Genomic DNA, 17004 nt, shown 5'->3' with positions numbered 1-17004 from the left:
AAGAGGAATATCTTTTAAATATCTAAAAATCTTCTTACTAAAACAACTTCAAACTCATAAAATGTATCATATGCATTTCAATTAGTCACCCTACATTTTAACCCTTTTTTATGGTTGCCCTTTTGGTATTCCAGCACTTATTGGGCATACATTGTTTGGTAAATATGTGGCTGGTGCTACTGACTGTCTAAATTTAAGTCAGACCTAAACGTGGGCCTATATATCTGGTTAGCATTTATGGTACTGCTTGTTAATAATCTGTCTTTTTTCACTGCCCGTCACTACTTACGTTTGTTTAGCCCTTTCTGTGCTTCACACGAGCCTAGTCAAACATACTTTACTATTATGTTGGTCAGAATGACGTTAGGCCCAAACTTGGGCCCATACATGTGGCCATGATAAATTTATGACAGGTCCAAATTTGGGCCTATACACATGGTTAGCCTTTATGGTACTGCCTTAATGATAAACTGTCTTATTCCACTGCCCGTCACCACTTACATTGTCTTAGCCCCTTCTTAGCCCCTTACAGGCCTAGTGATTCGTACTTTAAAATTGCCGGGCATAATTATGTCTGTTAACTACTGTATGCACGTACGCTGGTTCTACTGGTCATACGCTAATTTGCAATTTGTTTAATAATATTATTATTATTTTATTTATATAGCGCCAGCAAATTCTGTAGCCCTATAATGCCTCTAACACATGATGCAAGCATTTGATGACTGAATGTTTTCTTTGTTTGCTGGCCACATCCGGCCCACATTCAGCTGCTCATGCATGCACATCAAACTTTACAACCTTGCAACCGCATGTTTTCTCTGTTACACTAACTTGTTTCAATTGTGTTCGACCGCATTCCAACTGGCCCAGGTATTGTAATTACTTTTACTGTCATATTCAATCGATCCACATGCGTTCAGTTTATCTCATGCAGTCATGTTCATTAAGCAATAAAGTGATAGCTTATGCTAATATTACTGTTATTCTATGATTATTCTAGCATGTGCTGTTGCCTTCAACCTTATTCTTTCAGGCTAATTATAAGTATTTATCATCCTCCTATGAGTTCCATAAGTATGTAAGTAACCGTTTGTCTTATATCTCATTAAACTCTTATGTATGGTATATGGCCATCAATGCCACTAAAGCTTTTCACCTACTGTTGCATTCTAGAGGCATGGGCCTCAGTTCCCATTATGAGTGGGTCTGCAGACACCACAATTATTTGGATCAGTGGGTATGTATAATATTAAGTGTATAAGAGTTTACATACGGTCTCTATTCTGTTCAACATTTCATACACTTGATATTTATTAGTAACTCTCCCATCTCATCATCATGTCTCAGCCCTATACAAATGTCCCACAACTACACAACCTTTTTCTGTTTCGCATCCTACCTGTTACCTGCATAAATCCCAACACAGATCATGCAGCCATCCTGTAACGCTAGACCCAATTGGGCCCCCCCACCCCACCAGTTTATATATATATATATATATATATATATATATTTCCTACACGTAGTCCTCACTAAGAATTATCATGTTTGTTCATATACCTGGCAGTGGGCAACCAACCCTGTCCTATTCTAGCATCTCTTTTGAATATTTTCCCTTACATCAGTCTTACAGGGGTTGTATCCTACCCCATTATGCTACATGTTATCAAGAATGCACCTCCAGTCCCTCATTAGGCATTCTCCTTGAGTAACTGTAATTCCATCATCACCTATGTTATCTTTACCTCACATTAAGCACTTCGGTCCACCTGTTACGACTGTTACCGCACATCAATAGGGCACTTGAATACATTTATAATAAAAAATTAAAAAAATACAAATCTTCCATTCTACATTTTAATATTACACACAGCCTCGGTAGGCCCATGTACGTTCTTCCCATACAGCCCTCTCTCAGAACACTCCAAAAATCTTGGGCCTTTCATGTAGCCGTTAACATATCCTGGTCTCTTCGATTTGTCACTAATTTAACTGTATTAGTATTATCCTCACTTCCTATTTCAGGCTCTTACTTAATTCGCTTCATGCTAGTACGATAGGCAGATGATTTTTATGTGATTGTTTAAATTCTCAGACTGTCCTTTTGCATACGTAATTCAGTCAGTGATTCTATTCTTGCTAGGCTTCATGTCATATCGAGTTACGTGCATATCCTTACGTAAAGTCTCTCCATGTCTACTTCTTCCCGGTCGTTGCATATCTGGGATGATTGTCAGATATGTTCAACTGTGTCGTTATTATGCTGTTCAGTTTCCTTCAGTTAGGTTGACAATTGTTGTCACTAGAGTAATCTTATGTTCTGAGCTTATTTTATCTACTTTTCTGGCACAGACTGTTGATTATTTCAGTATTAGTAATTGTGAACACAAGTTCTCTGGAGTAACTATCAGGTTTTGGTTAATTTAATAACTGTACAAGTATTACTTTGCCCTTTATTACATATTCACTTATTACTATCAACTTTCATTTATCATCCAGGTATAAATCTATTTAATCATGTCACTTGTGAATTATTTAGTATTTCTATCAGTTTCTATCACCACGCAAGTGATTTGCTTTTAAGATAATACCTCCCTACATACAACAACCACTTGCTCTACAGAATGCCAGCTTGGTCTGGTTGTTAGGCTACCCTAGGTGGCCATAGGTCGTTTTCGGCATTTTGTGCCATTACATTGCTGTCCTGTGAGGCCAACTCAGCAAAGGTATTTCGCCCCTCGGGCCAAATCATAGTTACTGCCTTGCTTTTCTGCCTTCTTGACATAGCAGTTAGGGCTTCATTAGTCATGGCCAACTTATCATATATCTCTTTAGCTCTCAATGAGAGGCCAACACCCTGCTCAGTGGCAAACCTACCCCACAGGCCAAATCATAGGTAGAGCCTCTCATTGCCACTTGGCAACTAGTTAGGTTCCCGAGTCACCAATTTAGCTTAATCGTTTCACCACTTGGCTTAATAGGGGTCATTCAGTACCTGGGTGTTATACAGTATCTCCAATTTACAAACTGTGTGTCTTTAAGGTATGGTTATAATGTTAATAAATATTTAAGTATTGGTTTTGTAATGTCAACACATAATAAGTTGTAAACTATTAAACTTTTGCCCTCTATTTACAGGCCTACCCGAACGTCGGTTCCTGCACACCACAACCGACTTATGCCATTACTACTATAACTCGGCTTATTGTCCCCGCTTACAAATAGAAGGCTGAGCCTGTGGGTGAAGCCTGGAATTGTGGGAGGGGTTAATTTTCCTATAAATATACAGGCTTTCCCTTCCTCTGTGCTGTTGCTGCCTGGTTCAGCCCACCCACCACTCCCTTTATCAAACCTTTCAATTTGGTTGGCCCTGTTTTTACAGGCCTACTCGAACCTTGGCTCCCGCACACCACAACCGACTTATGCCACTACTACTATAACTCAGCTTAATGTCCCTGACCACAAACATATATATAATATAGGTAAAATCAAAACAGAGAGTCAGTGCTAAGTAACGGATAAGGCAGCAACCACAAAGGGAATCCCTCAAAGTACTCTTAAAACACAACAGGAGAGAAAACAAAGAAAAAAGGCTGCACCACACAAAATAAATATAATAGGATAACAATAGTATATCCCAATAAAAAGTCTTAACTTGACAGTTCCTTCTTTAGGTCAAATGGTCTGTAACGTGCGTGGTCAGGGATAGTGTCCACGTGGGCCTTCCCTGGAAAGATCCAATAATATGCAAAGACTGGATTTTAGGCACCAATTTTAATTAATTCTTACCTTATTTAAACTCACGCTGCCAGGTATTATGTTCTAATTCCATATTTAGAAAGCCTTTTTAGGCGAAACACGTTTGTGGATTTTATATTGTGTATTTTACTCATTAAAGATCTTTTGGTTACTTTTATTTGTGCCAATCATCTTTTATACACTCTATAATAATTTTTGTTTTTTACCTGGCATTTTTATCGTTGTGGACTCCTAGGTGGGGAAATCCTAGGTGGGGATCAAACCACCAACGCTTATACCAGTGGGCAGTTTGTCTGCCCCACCCTTGTGAGTACCTTTTTATATATATTTTAACACCATTGTTTTATTCAGAGAGCACTATTGGTTGTCACTATTTTATTCTCTTTGAGTGTTGAACATACCTTTGAAGCAAGACACCTGCACCATATCCCATAAGCGGGGATTGTACCGCTGTACGCTGTCCATACTAGAGCTAGCTATAGCTCTTACTCATGTGAGTGCACTACCGTCTTCTTTTTATCTTCTATTTTACCCTATTGGATATATTGCACTATTTTGGTTCTATCTTTTGTCTTTGGATATTATTGGATCTTTCTGGGGAAGGCCCACGTGGACACTATCCCTGACCAAGCACATTACAGACCATTTGACCTAAAGAAAGAACTGTCAAGTTAAGACTTCTAATTGGGATATACCAATGTTATCCTATTATATTTATTTTATGTGGCGCAGCCTTTTTTCTTATATATGTACTAATATATTCTGCATTATAGGAAAGAAAACAACTAGCTCTGTTTCCTTAGCAAACCTTTTAATTCCATATAAGGATGTGTGTGTGTGTGGGGGGGGGGGCGGGGCGGGCTTACTTTATCAGTTATACTTCACCTTCCCTTCTCCCTCCCTCCCTTCCCATAATGTTATATTCTTCATAGAAGAAGTTTATAGCAAATACCGATCAATGCTCTATATAAGGATATTCAAGGTTACAAAAACAAAAAGGGGGGAAAATAAATTAAATGCAATATGAATTGTGTCCTATGAATATTTTCGCGCAACTACAATTTTTTGAGAAAGCTATTTCTGAGAGTGTATATATATTTAAAAATAGAATCTGATTCCCTAAAACAGTATCAGCATGGGTTACAATTCTCAACCCTTTTTAAACATTCCATCACTAGAATTTTCCCTTAATAAGCAAATATTTAATGCTTTTTATCATTCACATGAGAAATCATAAATCAGTGATAGATTATACATAATTCTCTTCCCCTCTCCTTCCCCTTCTTCCCTTAGCCCTCCCAACCTTCTCCCCTCCTCCTTCACTATGCATCCTCTCTCTACCTGTCTTATCCTAAATCCCCCCAATCCATCCCTTCCTCCCTTCCTCCCTTACCCTTCTTCCCTATCCTCCTCTTCTCTTCCCTATCCCCCTAGTTCTCCTCCCCACCTTTTCCTACCCCCTCCTTCGTACCCTTTCTCCATCTCCCCTCCTTCCTGCAACCCCCTATCTCTATCTACAATTATTGCTTATTTACCTTTTCCCTCTCTATACAAACAAAACATGAAAAGAAAAGTTCTTATGAATCCTGATGACCAGCTATTTAGATGAAATACTTATTTCAGCTCATCCCTTCCAATTTCCTTAAATCACATAATGTCACATTTTCACTCACCACTTGGACCCAGGAGTCAGCACTGGTTTATTGTTATTCTTCCGGGTGAACTAATTCTTGAAGGCTACATGAGGGGGAGTCTGTGAAGGAATCTCCTCCTTCACCCCTGGGTAGCCTTCGTGAATGGGTCCTTAGGTTGAGGGGTCTCAGTATCCAATTTGGGATGTCCATTGCTGGTAGATCTAAGCGTTGAAGAAATTGTGGGACCTCTTCTGGGTGGCAAAGACTAATCCACTCATTATGATATCATACAGACAATGCAAATGGTAATCCCTATTTATAAGAGACATTTCGTTCCCGCAGGGTCAATGTGATCGGCCTTAAAGCCCTCCTTGATGGAGATAGATCTTGAAATAGGGTCACTTCTGCACCTTTAAAAGGCCAGTGGGACCTTGAGCAAGCTTTTAGTATAATACGCTCCTTAAGTTAAAATGAGTTAAGGCAACAGACAAGATCTCGTGTCAGCCCATCTTGCATGAGTTATCTAAATTAGCATAAGAGCGAGCTATGTTAGACCCCATCTTAGTGCCCCCTACTTTTTTGTAAAAGTCATTCCAAACTGAATGTAGCTCTCATGAAGAATAATTTCCAAAAGATCAATAGAAAATCTTGTTTGGATCTCTCTGATAGTGTATTGCATCATGAAAAAAATAATGCCTTTATGGTCTTTACAAATATATACAAGCAAATATCTAAGTATTTGTAAAGACCCTAAAAGCCATAGGTAGTTTTAATTTATCAATTAAAGTTTACTAAAAATGGTGACAGAATGTAAAAATACAGTAAAATTATATTTTTCTAAAAAAAATAAGGTATTTAAAGTTGTTATAGCAATCTCTATCACTATCTGGAATGCTAATGTAGAGTTGTCAGTGAAATGGAAAAGCCCATTCATTCCCCCCTTGCAGCCCCTACTGTAGGAATGATATGACTCATGGAAACGTCCTGTACCGTTTGATAGCAGGGGGTGAGCTTATATTTTTTAGCAAGGTTACAGGCATTATCAGTGACTGTGGTGGAACCGCCGCCTGTTTGTTGATCTCCTTGTTCTATTACATGTGTTTCCCTGTATTTTCATGTATTGTGACCGGAGCTTATGCACTTCCTGCAAGCACTACTGAATGGGGAGCCCATTCAGGAGTGCTTGCAGGAAGGGCATCCATTCGTCTCCCAAATGTGGACCATTCCCATATCCCATTTAGAACACTAGGTTAGTACGTTCACATCTTACAACATAAGTGGAAAACTGCAAAACCGCAAAACCGCAAAACCACAAGGGGAACATAAAATGAGTGCTCCCCTGAGTGGCCGCAATTCATACAGATGAACGCCAGCCCGGGGGAGCATTTGTGGATTGTTTCCCAACTCGTTTATTTCCCGAATGAGGACCTCCCCGGTGCCCCATTAGAACGTTCACATCAATTAATCAGAGCAATTGCGCTGGCAACCTAGGTGTGAAACCGCAAGGGAAGTAATTAATGAGTGTCCCCCTGGGTGGCCGCCATTCATACAGACGAACACCAGCCAGGGGGAGCATTCATACCTCAAAAGGAGACACTTCTCTTGTCTGGGTTTCACACCAGGACCTGGCAAAGGGGGACTGGTCGAGGTACCACTGTGAGGGTCCCTGAGGTTGGTGTGGACACTTTTGGGGCATTGGCTAGTTTGGCTGGCTTTTCTGTACCTCGGGGACAAAGAGACTAGCTCTTTTCCCATGGGCAGGCTTTGCTGTGCCTGGGAGACAAAGGGACAATTTCCTTCCCGTGCTTTGGCTCCTGGGCATAGAGGCTCCTGAGATGAAGAGCCCATTGTCATCCAGGGTGGGAGACCCTCGCTGGAGTGGCAGGATTTCAATATTTGGGAGACAAAGAGACAGCATCCCCCGTTAATGGCGCTTGGGCTCTCAGGCATGAAGGATTCTGGGTTATAACCCCTGGTTGAGTGTGTGTAATACCCCTTGCATGGGTTTCTGCATAAAATCCGTGTGTGGCCAATGAAATGTTGTTGTACCCCTGGAACTGTGTGTCAGTCAGTTACTGGGGGGAAATGGGTCTCGTTATACTCTAAGTGGTTCCTGAACAGCTGAAGGAAGGGAATTAGCGGAGGTAACTGGTCGGGTAACCCAATGTCCGCTACAGTGACTACTGACTTCTGGCAGATAAATCCATTCCTCTACAGGCTGGAAATCATAACCAGAGGATAAATGAGGAAGGCTTTATGGACTAGATTTAATTCTGTAAATTACATGAAAATAAAAAATGTTCATGTAATTTACATTAGAGTGATTACATTTAATAAATAAAGAAAAAAAGGTAAACATGCTAGATACATGTCATTAATGACTACATCGTGCCTATTAATCATAAATGTGTTTTATTGCTATTCTTAAGTAGCAAAGACTCTGACTTAAAAATAGTCACAAAAAACAACAACAGGTTTACTGGTGAGTGCATTCAATGCAGAAATATATTATTTTTCACAGCACAAGTGCTGAAAAAAAAAGAAAAGTAGGTTGTCAAATGCCATCTATCACTCACTGAAAACTGCAAATTTGCTACCATAGGTTACTTCTGTTTTCTAGAGTTTAAATCGCTGACCATTTACTATGCTTCAGATTTACTGTTGACATGCATCCACCGAAGAAGCACTGACTGATCAAAAAAGCATGTTCCGCACTAGCAAGACACATATTTTTACAGTTCATATAGTGCTGACATTTTTGAACGGCTTGAAGCATCCTTATTTAAATTTTTGAAAATAAATAGTTACTTGCACAGATGAATTATAAAGATTGCATGATGTAGGATTCTGTCAAAAACTGTAACACAAAGTTAGAAATTGCAGGTGTGCTGTAGGGAACATTACTAATCGCATTCCATGCAGGAATGCTTGATTTAAAGCTCTAAAATGGTTTGGCAAATTACTCTGGGAGGGAGCCAGGTAACTCCAGCAAAAGCTCATTGTAGTGGTCATGGTGGTAGATGTTGCAATGATATGCTTGGCTTATAAAAATACAGATACTTGGATGCATCATCCACCTCTTTACATGCAGTCCTTAGATCCATCATGTTTACAGATATATGAAAATTTTGTGAATAGAGATGTCCCGAATGGTTCGCTGGCGAATAGTTCCAGGCGAACATAGCTTGTTCGCATTCGCCACGGATGGCGAACATATGCGATGTTCGGTCTGCCCCCTATTCGTCATCATTGAGTAAACTTTGACCCTGTACCTCACAGTTAGCAGACACATTCCAGCCAATCAGCAGCAGACCCTCCCTCCCAGACCCTCCCACCTCCTGGACAGCATCCATTTTAGATTCATTCGGAAGCTGCATTCTTTTTTTTTTTTTTTGACAGAAGTGTGTTATATTTGAGCATGCTAGGCTGAACGTGCGCATATCATGGCTAGTTGCACTGAGGGTATGAGTATATAGCAGTACATTGTTGTGAAAGATGGCTGTCATGTTTAGGGTGTAGCTTGCACGTTATCAACTGTGTATTTATATCAGCAGCTCCACCACTAGTTATAAATCAAGTGTGAGTCGCCCCATGAGATGAGACTAGTGAATAACATAATACATGAACGGTTAAGGTATAGGCATGTAAGGAACTATGACAATAAACTCTTTAGGAGGTGAAATAATGACATGTTTAAACGCTTGCTACTTTACGATTAGTTAATGTGCAGAGAGCAGTTCATGTGATCAAAGGCATGGTGTGGAGGATCGGCTATAGTAGGACATGCTTGGCAGGCTGCTGTTTACTGCTTGTGCTCATCCGATCCCTTCTGGGCGCCAGGTGCAGACCCTGGGAGTCTCTGATACCTGGAACAACAAAGGCAAGTCTCTGGCTGAGTTCCGGGTTCGCGGCTTGAGGTGGTGGAAGCTTGTTTTGTCAGGTGGTCGGATCTGTCCCAGTGGTGCTTCACGTCCGGTGCAGGATTGTGGTGACTTAAGGTGGAGGCGAGTGCTTGACGTGGGGCAGGCTCTGCATTCCTGTTTGTGCCTCTGGTCCCGTCTTCGACGCCTTTTGCGTTGGTGGATTTTAATGGGGACTGCTTCGCTTAGCTGTGGTGGAGCTTGTTGGGGCTGTGGTGGAGCTTGTTGGGGCTTCCTGCTTGTTATTTGCTTCCAAAATTGATTGGAGTCTGTCCAGCTTAGACTCAATATCCTGACATGCTTTGCTGGTACCAGGAAGACACGCGGCTGCCGCCATATTGGGAGAGTTGCAGATGAGTATGTCAGCCTGGGCGGCTGTGCTCTGTGCGTCCATTAGCTTCAGACAGCCTCTCAGGGGTGGACCGGGATAACTCCCACCGGTCTGAGGGGGGTTACGGAGCTCCTGCCGGGAAGTAGCTACTCCTGGGCATCCCAGGATCGGGAGATCGGCCGCCTCTCCCGCCCGGTGAGCACCAGGCCACACTTGCCACGCGGAGGTAAGTAAGACTCTGTCGAGTTGCTGACCGCTATTAAGTATGTCGGGTCGGTCAGGTAGGAGCAACATTGCTGGGTCATCCCCTTCTGGGGTGAAATTTGCTTGTTTATAGCTGCTTAAAGTGAGATATTGAGGGAGCTCACACGAAGTGCGTCTTTCCTCCATGACAGCTAGGCCCCGCCCCCCGGAAGCTGCATTCTTAGTGAGAGGAGGGACAGTGTAGCTGCTGCTGATTTAATAGGGAAATCGATAACTAGGCTAGTGTATTCAGTGTCCACTACAGTCCTGAAGGACTCATCTGATCTCTGCTGTAAGGACAGCACCCCAAAAAGCACTTTTTAGGGCTAGAACATCAGTCTGCTTTTTTTTTTTCTGTGTAATCTAATTGCAGCATGCCTGCCAGCGTGTGTGTCAGGCTCACAGTGTATACTGTGCCCACTTGCCCAGTGCCACCACTCACTCACTGGTGTCACAATAGTTGCATTTAAAAAAAAACTTTTTGACTGTAATATAATAGCAGTCAGTTTCCTTCACACGTGTGTGTTTCAGGTCCTGCCAGGGCACAGGGTCACACCAGTGCAACTCATATCTGGTGTAACAGTAGTGTACATTTAATAAAAAAATACAGGGGGCTTGTTGTCACCTTTCGGGGACCCTTGGTGTTGTACGTGGCTGGGTGGAGGAAGAGACCTTCAATGACATCAGTGAGGACAAGGAACGGGACATGGCTAGCTTGGTATCCAACCTTGTGCAAATGGGGAGTTTGCGGTTGTGCAAATGGACTGTTTGCGGTTGTTTGCTGTGCGTTAAACGGGGAGTTTGGTCTGTCACTGTGAAGCGGGCGTAACCCTTACACTACCTGATCGATACAACATCATACCGGATGTTTTAAAGCACGTTATTCCAAACTATTTAGGAATGTTAGGTGATTTATGCCCTTTATGGATTAAAACCAGACTCTGCATCAACTATGTAATTTTCCATGGGAGTTTTGCCATGGATCCCCCTCCGGCATGCCACAGTCCAGGTGTTAGTCCCCTTGAAACAACTTTTCCATCACTATTGTGGCCAGAAAGAGTCCCTGTGGGTTTTAAAATTCACCTGCCTATTGAAGTCTATGGCGGTTCACCCGGTTCGCCCGTTCGCGAACATTTGCGGAAGTTCACGTTCGCTGTTTGCGAACGGAAAATTTTATGTTCACGACATCTCTAGTTGTGAACAAACATATTGTACTTTTTGGAGATTCCTAGGCAAACAGTGCTACATGTTGAAATGTTTTTTATATCTCTTCATTTAGCACTTTGCTCCAAGAATGGTTTTTGTTTTTGCCTTGATAAATTTCCCCACATCGATATAAAAACAAGTTCTAATGAATTATAATGAAAGAAAAGGAAGATGCTAGAAAGGTCTCAATATGAAACAAGAGATGAGACCCTCTGCATCACCTGGATATAAATGTAGCCATGTAGGAGTTAAATAAGCATATAGATGTGAACTAAATAAGCCCAAAGAAAAATGATGTCATATAGACAACAAAAGAAGATAAAAAAATAAAAAAATAAATAAAGTATGCACAAAAAACTAATACCTCCAAGGTAAGGACAAGAATAAATAACTGCTAGATAAGTAAAGGGATATACTATACTGGAATAAAGCTTTATTGAAGAACAGGCTAAAACGTGAGTATCAATCCCAACAGTGACCCCTATATCTAATCAAGCCTTACCCAAGAAACTGGTTAGAACCATAGGGAGTACTGAGACTCCAATCACAATTGTTCAAAGTACAGAGAGACCCACTATATAGTCCTCCAAATGTGCTAGTAATGAGAGATAGGGTCCCTAAGTTTAGAGATAGTCTATGGATCCTAGTAACCAGAGTCAAAATATTAGTAGATAGAGAAGGGAGGGGGAGTATAGAGTAGGAAGGTCAGTTCAAAATAAACTGATAGTATAAACTATAAAGCCTCTCTCCCTGTAAAGCTATCTAGACAGGTATAGTGGTAAAGAAATAGAGTAAAAGGAATATATAGTTTCAAAGCATATTTGAGCTTAAGAGTGCTTAAATCAAAAAATGCCCAGTAACTATATTGAAAATAAAATAAAAAGAACGCCTGATGCGCGTTTCGGGGCCCCTGACGAAGGTGCAGCATACAAGCACCGAAACGCGCGACGGGCGTTCTTTTTATTTTATTTTCAATATGGTTACTGGGCATTTTTTTATTTAAGCACTCTTTTTATTGCACGTCTCTGTATTTTCCATTACTGCAACTACGTTAAGTTCCAGTACCAATAGCTCCCATACTTTTTACTTTTATTCACTTTACTTTTCTATACGTTCTTAATCACTCAAACCTATGTTTGCATGCTAAATTGTACCTATCCTAAAATTTATTAGGCTAGGGGTCCTGGGACACTCTAGTTTATTTTCATATATTAACACCCACTCACAATGCTCTTACAACATATTAATAAAATACATTTTAGCACTAGCACTATTTAAGTTGTCTCCCAGATTGCAACTAGTGTAGGACTCACTGATACTGGGTGTGGCGAAAGTAACCTCACCACTGGCTTTTGGAGGAGCCTGTTTGCCACCCTGTGACTATGGCCCCTGCAATATACCTGGCTAAAATACCCTAAACAGACTCTGTTCATGCCTGTTTGGCTATTCTGTTTGGTAGTTTGCATTCCCCTCCTATTTTAACATTGTCCCAATCGACTACTGAACAACCGCATGAACCAGAGACCACCCTGGAGCTTGTTAACACCTATTAACAACTTGGAACATTTCTGACCACAGTGTTCTAATTGTTCATCTGGGTGGCTGCAATTCCTATGGACAACCACAAGGTGGCGGACATCTTGTTCGCATGAACGCAGGCAGCGGTGTTTGGGCATGAATCTCGTGGAACTGAAATCGGATACAGAAACTCCCAAACACTGCTGGACTTCCATCATCGCCTGAGTTCGGCACACATTCCACATTCGTCTGGATGAAGGGAATAAGCTTCAGGGTAAGACTATTGACTATGTTCGGTAGTTTGTTCATTTTCAAACTACCGAACTAGACCGACCGCAAGCCCTGATTCTCTGGAACTGTTTTTTTGCATGGGACCATGCCTGCGGTCGGTCAAATAAATGACTTCCATAGAATTTCTGATCCCCATAACTGATATGGGTTATTTTTGGATATGTTGGTCACCCCGATCAGGGCTATCAGGGGATGTAACTATGTGGGGATACTATGTGATTTGGGGTACTTTTGGGACTTTATAGAAAAGTGTGTTTTTTATGCCTGGAGATAATTGAGTTTAATACAGTATCTGACTCAATTATCTCCCAGGAAGAGGGGAGGGATTGTATGTTTGTTGTAGGAGTGTCATGCATTTAATCACTGTTCTTATTGGTCTGTGTCTTTGTGTTGGAGTCCCCAACAAGGTCCATGTGGGCGTACCCCTTGCATGGGATTGTCATAAAAGGCCAGTGTGGCTACCATTAAACCAGTCCACTTCACCCTCAACACGCAGCCTTGTCTCGTGATTGTAGGGAAAAGCTATACCAGCTATAATCCCTGCTCCTGGGATTGTTCTCTGGATTACTATACAGGCTACAACCACTAGCTCTTGTAAGAGTTTCACAGCTATACTCTCTTGGAGGAGAGGCCTTCCCAGTGAGAGCTGGATCTAGGAGCTTGGTCCAGGGTGGGAAGGGACAGCTAAGGGGGCAAGCTGCGGCGGCTAAGGGGGCTACGGTGCTTATGGTGTCTGGTGCAGTGCTTATGGTCCTCAGCGTCAGCTAGGATGCATCGATTGGCGGAGGCACCCAGTAGGGGTGCCAGGCTGTCCATTACACTGGGGTACTGTGAAGTAGTGGTGGGCTTAACACAATATGGCTATATGGTGGTTCTGAATCCTCATATTTGTTTGCTATGTTAGGTGATTTCAAGTAGCCTTATAAAATGTAATACTATATATTTATGTGTGTGCTGTTCCTTCATCTGTATTATGTATAAATTTTGGTCTCTACGGTAGCATCATTCTTGTAAAATGCATGATCTGCGTGTGTCCCTAATTCCCTTTTTTTTTTACTCTGTAAGTTTAGTTGTAGTCTTTAGTCTTTACAAAACATTTGTTTTTAAAACAGAATTACATTTAACATCAAATACCAATAAGATGTGGACAAGAAACAACAATTTACAGTACTTTAGCAAGAGCAATATTTATCCCACGAACAAGTATCTGATGATTTAATGTCCTTTTTAAACAGGCTGCAAAACATAAACATGAACATAGATACAATGCAACCTTTAATGAATGTTAAAATAACCACAGGAACCAAAGTCTACACATCTGACATAAAAGACATTATCTACATTATTGTAAAATAGCAAACAATCTCTGGCCACACTTCACGAATACATAAAACTGTATTAATTAACTGCCAATTCTCTCTTTGTATGTTGCCAACATATTAGTCATTATGTTAGATTTACCTGTAGCAGCATTGCTGAAATAAAGACTAAGGAACCCTTAGATGAACTGATTTAGCATAGTTCAATAATGTTCCTAAAGAATCTTGTAAGAAAATTACTACTAAAAACAACAAAGCTTATTTTTTGGCAAAAAAAGAAAAGAAAGGCTTTTCTCATTTTCAGTTATCAAACATTTTTGCTGTTTTCGACTTGAATTGATATTTCATTAATAGTTATGTCCCTATAGGTTTCTTCACTAAACAACAGATTTTGTCTGAATATACAGAAACCGGTGAAAAGGGTGAATACCAACCACATTGGGAATTCTCAGAATTACTAAAGTCAAAGGCAGTCAGGATTTCATCATGCCGACCGCTTTTGTAACATTGGATCCGACAAGTTTAGAAAATCAGTGAATATCCACATCCGAACCAATCTACAACACCATTGGAGATTTAACAGTGAACACATGGCGACCAATGGTAAACCAAATGCATCAGGCTGGATGATCATTCACATGTTTTCACATGCTTTTTAAAAGTGAATTGATATTTGGAAGAACTATTTGCCAGTTGACAGCACTTGCAGCCAGCAGGCAAATAGTTAGTAGTAGTACAAGGGTTAATTATGTGGCGGCTGGACAGTACTTGCTAGCAAGCTGTGACATTAAAAAGTAAATAAACATATATAGATATAGAGATATTTTAGATATTTTACAATATGCTTTTAACACTAGGGATTGGACAGCCATGGGGATGTGGCAAGTAAAGTAACCAGGCTGGGGGATACTTTACACTTTAAGAATGGGACCTAGCATCCCATCCTCTGGCCCCCACCCTGGTATGTGGATATGGACCATAATAGCTATAAATTGGGAGAGACCTAGTGTCCTCTCTGCTGGCCTACACCCCTGCAGGCGAGCCCCCTTCCACAGTTCCCACCCATGGGTGGAGGAACTAATTATTTAGAAAATAGGGGGTGGGCCTGCCATTGCCCGCTTACACTATGTAACAGTAACCCCTCTGGTAAAGAGGGATCCCAAATCCCCTAGGCACCCCCTACAAAAAGTCTCAAACTAAACCTTCACACTAATAATACTGAGAAGAGGGCCAAACCTGAAACAAAACCTGAAACAAAAATATTCTCATAAGTCTTCTAATTCTTCTTTTCTTCTGCCCCCCCAAAAGGCCAAATAAAAATCCAGAATTCCTGACACTACTCATTAAAATAAAAAAAGTCAGATCACAAAAAACCTGCAGCAAAAAAAAAAAAAACATCTTGAAACAAAAAATATTCCATCTTCAGGCATGGATGGCTCATCCCATAATGAGCACTCCTAGCTGGGAAAGCACTTTTATAGGCATTGTCCCCCTATTATCTTGCAGGCCCTATTCCCCGTTGCAGTCAGAATGGCCCTGTATGCAGCCAGATGGTTTTGCCCCATTCGTTTTAGGCCCACTTTAGTGAAAAAAAAGCTGTATGGATTCGTGGTGATTGTATACACTACATCTGTGAATATTGATGTTATTCTGAAATATTAAGACAAATAAGGAAAATTGTGTTTATAAATGTACAAAATTAAGAAAAAATACGTTGCTATAGGTTATGTAAATAAATATAACAAACATTAAAACAGAATGTGATATCAAATATCCCAAAATCAGTCTTAAACTTAACTTTAAAAAACCCCTGATGCATTATTAAATTACATTTCCCAACATATAAGAAATAAATAACCGTCCAATGTCCTGAAAATATATTCAAATACGTATTAATTCAACACAATGAATGCAGAATATAAAAATTACTTACACATATTTTTAACTGCAATTATATTTTAGGTTTAGATTTAGCAAACAAATAGCCATTCAGAATTTGTATTCTATAGAAAAAAAGCAATGTGAATAAAATCCTTAAAAAAAACAAAAAAACAGGAACTAGATTAATTTGTCTCTCTGGAGAGTAAAATGAAATACAATATATTTATTCCATTGTCTCTTCTTTTCACAAATGGCAATGCCAGGTCTTATATGTATCATCTTAAGGACTTCCAGTTGAATACCAATAGGATTGCAAAATAATGAAAATACTGCACTGTGTGTTTGAATCAATGACAAGTTTAACCTGATAAGTAGCCATTAACTATGTTAACATTTGTATGTAAAATTTTTACATAAAATGATACATTAAAATAAAATAAATTATATATATATATATATATATATACATATCTATAGACATATATATATATATATATATATATATATATATATATATGTACATAGATATAAAAAATTTATATATATATATATATATATATATATATATACATTTTTTATATATATATGTATATATATATATATGTATATAGATATAATTTATATACCAAGAAGGCTGCACTCACCTGAACATGCATACATTATAGGGTGCTGCTGGGGCCAATATATTCAACATACACTATACACAATCCAGCGCTCTCGCTTATTCACTAAACAATGATTTAAAATCTTACAGATTGTAATAGTTTTATTTAAAAACACCTCACCTAGGCAAAAATAATGGGGGTTTAGTTACAGTATATGATCATGAATTGCATACGCCTGCCACAATATCAATGTACCCCATTCTTGGCAGATCCTACTTTAGCAGCCTAATGCTT

This window comes from Pelobates fuscus, chromosome 9 (genome assembly GCF_036172605.1).
Source record: "Pelobates fuscus isolate aPelFus1 chromosome 9, aPelFus1.pri, whole genome shotgun sequence".
Classification (NCBI taxonomy): Eukaryota; Metazoa; Chordata; class Amphibia; order Anura; family Pelobatidae; genus Pelobates; species Pelobates fuscus.
The sequence above is the reverse complement of the archived record's forward strand: the minus strand, read 5'-3'. Positions refer to the sequence as shown.